Genomic DNA, 5223 nt, shown 5'->3' with positions numbered 1-5223 from the left:
CCTAGTGCCACCGTAGGTGGGATCGGCGCGCCACCCCACACGTATCACGAAGACTACATGAGCAAGGTGAGTAGGGGAGAGCGGCCGCGGGGAGGCCCGCTAAGAGGGAGGAGCAGAGTCATCGTCAGAGGAGCCATCACTGAACGGGTTGGCACCATCACCATGGTGCCAGCGGGAGACCTCTACAACTTTGGCGATCTTAATCTCGTTTATGGGTGGGATCTGAATGACAATGCTTGGAGGGGCTGGCTTGCCAGATTGGAGAAGGACGAGGGCACGGACCAACGTGTATTCGATACCATGGAGGCAGAAATCGTCAATGGCGCACACGTCGCCAAGGAAAGTGAGGGCGAAGCGTATGCCATCCTCATGCCATAGCTCATGTGGAAACTCAGAGACTTCGACCTCAGCAAGGTCAGTGTATATGGCAATGGAGCGGTCGACGTGCTCGACCGGCTCAATAGTGATAGAGTTTCCCTCGTACTCGATGGGGCTGTGGCTGAGCACGTCATTGCGTGCAGCTGGTGTGTGAAAGGTGAGGCAGGCGATCCCCCTCCAGGAGCCGCCCATGATAAAGGCAGGGTTGCCGCAAGTGTGCTGGATGGCTTGATGGATGAGGGGAGTGGGGTTGGGGATGGCTGTGCGAAGGTGGACGAAAGCAAAGCGACGCGGGCAGTGAACGAGACAAGGAGGAACTGCGACTAGTGGCATGTCTCCATAGGGAGGCAGCAGCCCGGCCTCATGGGCCGGACGGGGCAGATCCTCTACAGTGTCTGTCTCGGAGACGTGAGACGAGGCTCTGTGTATTGTGAGGCGAGGAAGACGTCGGCGAGCCGGTCCCTCAGTTCTTGTGTGTCGAAGGGTGGAGAGTGCGTGTGGTTGAAAGCTGGTGGGAGTGAGGTAGGCGTGGGTGGAGGTGTAGAGGATCGTGGTAGGGAGGGAGGTGGCGGAGCTAGAGGGGCGGAGCCGATCGGAGTGCCATGGAGGATGAAAGGTGAGGGGACGCAGAGAGCGGGGAAAGGTTCGGAGAGGATGATGGGGACGTCACTGATCATGAGTGTGTGGGATGCGCGAGCCGCCGTCGACAAGGAGCCGGCGGAGTCCATGCTGCGAGTGCAAAAAGCTAGATTAGGTTGAGAATGGAAAGCGTCGGGAAGGGGAGGGAAGATGGGCCACATGCTCCTGTACCTGCAGTCACGGCTGCGGTGGCCGTTCCTCCAGCAGCGGGCACATCGGACTGGGTCACGGCAATCTTCAACGAGGTGATCTAGAGCTAGGCAGCGAAAGCAGCGCTGCTTTCTTTGTGTTGGAGGAGAAGTGTGAGAGCATCGATGCGGAGTGGGGAGACGGCGAGGGGTTATATAGGGAGGGGGGAGAGTGTGCGGGTGGCTGTGATCGAGGGGGAAGGAGACAAGGGCATCTTTGTAGGAGCTCGTCGGTTTGTCGTTGGACTGCACGGGTGACATATCCGCCGTCAGGGCGGCTGGGCCCATTGCGTGTGACAGGGAGCGAGGGGGCGGCGGGCAGGGGCGTGGTGACCGAGCGGCCGGCGTAGGCTTGGCAGAGGGATTAGGCTTGATCATGAGGTCTAGATGCTGGTCATGTGTAGCGGGAGGGGTCTGTGGCGACGGGCAGGCGTGCGGACTCGTCGGTTCGTCGGTTCCCAAGGCGAGATTCGCTGCAGATACGTTCATCGGGGGCGCGCGTGGGGTGACAGGGGGCGGCGCAGACATGCCCGGATTAGACGCGGGTCGGGCAATCAGCTCGTCCAAAATTGGCACGGACAAAGAGACAGAGAGTAGGTTCTGGGGACTCGCGCCAGCTCGATCCACATGCGCCGAGCCAGGAGCAGCGTACGGATCTTTTGATAGATTTGGTGGGGCAGGGGGCGCCGCACCGCCATCATGATGCATGGGGTGGGCCAGCGGTGCATGCGCGGCAGGGCGAACATGGTGCAAGCGTGCGACCGAGGTGGGCTGCAGTGTCGTGCGGGTCTGGAGATGCCGACGCTCAAAGGGGCCAAGAATGGAGTCTGATCGAGGGGGCAATGTAGGGTAAGCAAACTTAGTGTAATGATGGAAAAAACGACTGAGCAATGGCTTGTTCAAGCTGGTCAAAGAGGAAGATCCGAAACCCTTCAAAACCTATGGACCCCAGATTGAGGATTTAAATTTTAATTGATCGGGAGAGGACGCCAGACTTGTACACATGATCATGAACTTTGACTGCTAGAAAATCTTGTTTGACCGAAAAGCAGTGGTTTAGGGCAGATTCTACTAATAGTTCATTATATTAGGCCTAACATTAATTGGTAGGAAGGTGACCCAAAACAAATGCGTGTGTTGGGTGTAATTTGCATGTGGTGTAAGCCGGCAGGAGCGGATAACATTAAGCATACGGTAGAAAAAGCTTATACCAGGCCGTTGATGACGCTCCTTAGAGAGAACAATAGTTGTGGACGCAGGTGGCAGCAGAGCAGGATCGACTGCCGTCGGCGAGGAAGATGTAGGCCCGATAGACGACGGCGAGGCCGACCCCGATGGTGAGCATGAAGCACGCCCCGTAGGTGCACGCCAAGGGAAGCGGAGTAGGATGCCCAGCTTGTGAAAGTCACCCATAGAAGCGATGAGCGCGGCAACGCCAGTCGAGGCCACAGTGAAAGAGAAGCAGGAATCTCCGTCGTCCGTGACGTTGAATTGGTGGTGGATGCCGCCGAATAGGCAAGCTAGGATGAGACCCATCGTGGTGGCATCAAGGGTGAAAGGGAACTTTATGACGCGCGCATACATGCGGCATCCATGCGGTTGGTTTGGTGGACGCTGGGAGACGAGCGAGCGACATTGTGCCCATCCTACGCTTTCAAAGTGGAGACCCAGATCCTCTGGAATTTGGAGCAGGTGAGCCAACGGCATGCATGTGGCAATGTGGGGAGGAGAAGGTGGGATCGGAGGTAGGGTTCTCACAAAAGAGAAGGAGTATGCGCAGAAGCAGAGTGTGGATTGTGCGAGGATGATCTCTGCTATACGCGCAGAAGCAACATGGAAGCGATAAACGAGGGGAGAGCATTGGGCAACGAAGAAATCAGCGGCAGCACCGCCAAGGACAGCCTGAAGCAGGGCGGCGACGATAGTGGCATCAAGGAGGCGGTTGGAGTAGTGGAAGATGATGTAGAGCGGCGAGGCGAGGTGGACGGCGGGGGTGGTGATGTCGAGGCGGAGGTAGTAAGAGGCATCATCCTCGAACTTCAAGCCCATGGCATTGCCACAGCCCAGGAAGCAGCGGAGCGCAACCTGCCCGGCTTTCACTTAAGGCGGGTCAAAGAATGACGATGGTGGATGAGCTACTGTGGGGAGGAGCTCGTCTAGAGGACTGGTGGCTAGTGTTGGCTCCGGCGAGAAGGTGGCCGGAGGTTTTTTGGTGGCTGGTTGTTGGCCCTCCTCCGGTGAGATGGAGGAGGGGGGAGCGGGAGCGGGAGCCATCGAGAACCTTAATGAAAACTTAGGAAGAAAGAAACTCGAGCTAGCACGACGCGTGCGCACCGACACAGGTTTCCGAATCACGATCATGCTGGAAAACTTTTTCTTCCGCAAGCTCGACAATTTCTTTAGTCAACGCTTGAGAATTTGGATCCTCCTAGTCCACCAGTTTACACATCAACATCATGTCACCATCATCTCCTTGCTGGGCAATGAGCGCCTTCTGCTTCGGTGCTTCCTCGCGGTCAGCCTTGAAGTGACCGACAGCGTATGACGGGGGGGAGAGAGGTTATGGCAGCAAATGTAATGCACAATACAGAAGAGTTATTATATATTACAAAAACAAACTGGAAATTGACGCCAGTTCAGGCAGGCAGCCAGGCATTGGACCAACAGCTAGCAGGCCATGCAGGCAGGCATGATTATTACATGCATAAAGGCAACATGAGCTTCCTACTCCACTCCCAATTCCATTGGACCATTATTCATACGCATGCGATATCAATGTAAGAGAAAATCACACCGGCTGTCCTCTTCAGTTAGAGTTAGGTGATGTTGTTTTGTTGTCAAGCTGCTGCTTCCTAAAATACGCCCTCCTCGTCAACAGGTCATCAGTTACACGAAGAGCGCCAAACACCCCACCGATTTGGCTCTGTGCGTTGCATTCCTCGATCGAGGAGTTGTCCGAGCAACAATCTCCGTAACATTTTCTCTTTGTGTCAAATTGCTCAAAGAAGCCCGCGTCGTTGGCGGTTTCGAGCGTCGCCAGGAGCGTCTTGATGTGCTTGGATAGTACGGCGAGGTCGTCGAGGCAGTCGGTGACGCACTTGGAGGGTTTCTTGATGGCCTTGGCGAATGCGGCCGCCTCCGCCGCCTTCTTGGCGACGACTTGGACTGACATTGCGATCACGTCCTTCACTTGAGGCGTCTTGACATCCAGGTTGTTTAGTAGCAGATGGGTGCACTCAAATTTGTACGTAGCAGTCGCGCATGTGGCGTTGATGGCTTCAATGCTGGGCCCAGGCTCTTGGTCCGATCGAACAACTGCAGGGGCGACAGCGATGGCGACGGCGATGACGATGGCAAGCAGAGCCGAGGCGGTGTAAGGCAGCAGAGAAATGTCCATGGTAGTCGATGAATGGATGATCTTTCTCTCCCTCTCTATTGTTATATGATGGATATATTTGGTCAGTGGGTGGGTGTGTGCGCACTTGCAGCGAGAGAGCAGATTAGCTAGCTGGTGTTCCCCTTCTTATATAGGCATACACATACACCAGATACATAGATAGATAGCACCGCATGCATGCTTCCTTGCTTTTGGACGCCTATTTTTAGTAGCTTGGCCAATTTCAGCGCAGGCAGTTGAGAAGGAGCTACCTAATTTAGTTGTGGCCACATAACAATCAAAATAATAGTTGTGGCCATGAATCCATCGACTTGTTCTCCCTACCTAATATAGAATTATAGATAGACGACAAGCTTGCTGGCTAGATTATCTTAATTGTTTTTTTCCTCCAACCCTTGCTATGTGGGCATTTCCTATTTGGCGCTGCAGGCGCCCGTTAAACTGCAATTTGCAAACGGGCGCCTGCAGCAGTCCAAACTAGGCCGGCCCATTCTATTTTTTCCTTCTTGATTTTCTTTAGTCAACGCTTGAGAATTTGGATCCTCCTCGTCCACCAGTTTACACATCAATATCATGTCACCATCATCTCCTTGCTGGGCAATGAGCGCCTTCTGCTTCGGT

At 54.9% G+C, this 5223-nt stretch overlaps 1 pseudogene; it reads right to left on the bottom strand.

Moving 5' to 3' along the window:
- Positions 1 to 2276: 2276 nt before the first annotated feature.
- Positions 2277 to 3479, bottom strand: LOC119351027 (annotated as a pseudogene).
- Positions 3480 to 5223: the final 1744 nt, after the last annotated feature.

The sequence above is a fragment of the Triticum dicoccoides genome, chromosome 1B, assembly GCF_002162155.2.
Source record: "Triticum dicoccoides isolate Atlit2015 ecotype Zavitan chromosome 1B, WEW_v2.0, whole genome shotgun sequence".
NCBI lineage: Eukaryota > Viridiplantae > Streptophyta > Magnoliopsida > Poales > Poaceae > Triticum > Triticum dicoccoides.
This window is presented reverse-complemented; position numbering and strand designations above follow the sequence as displayed.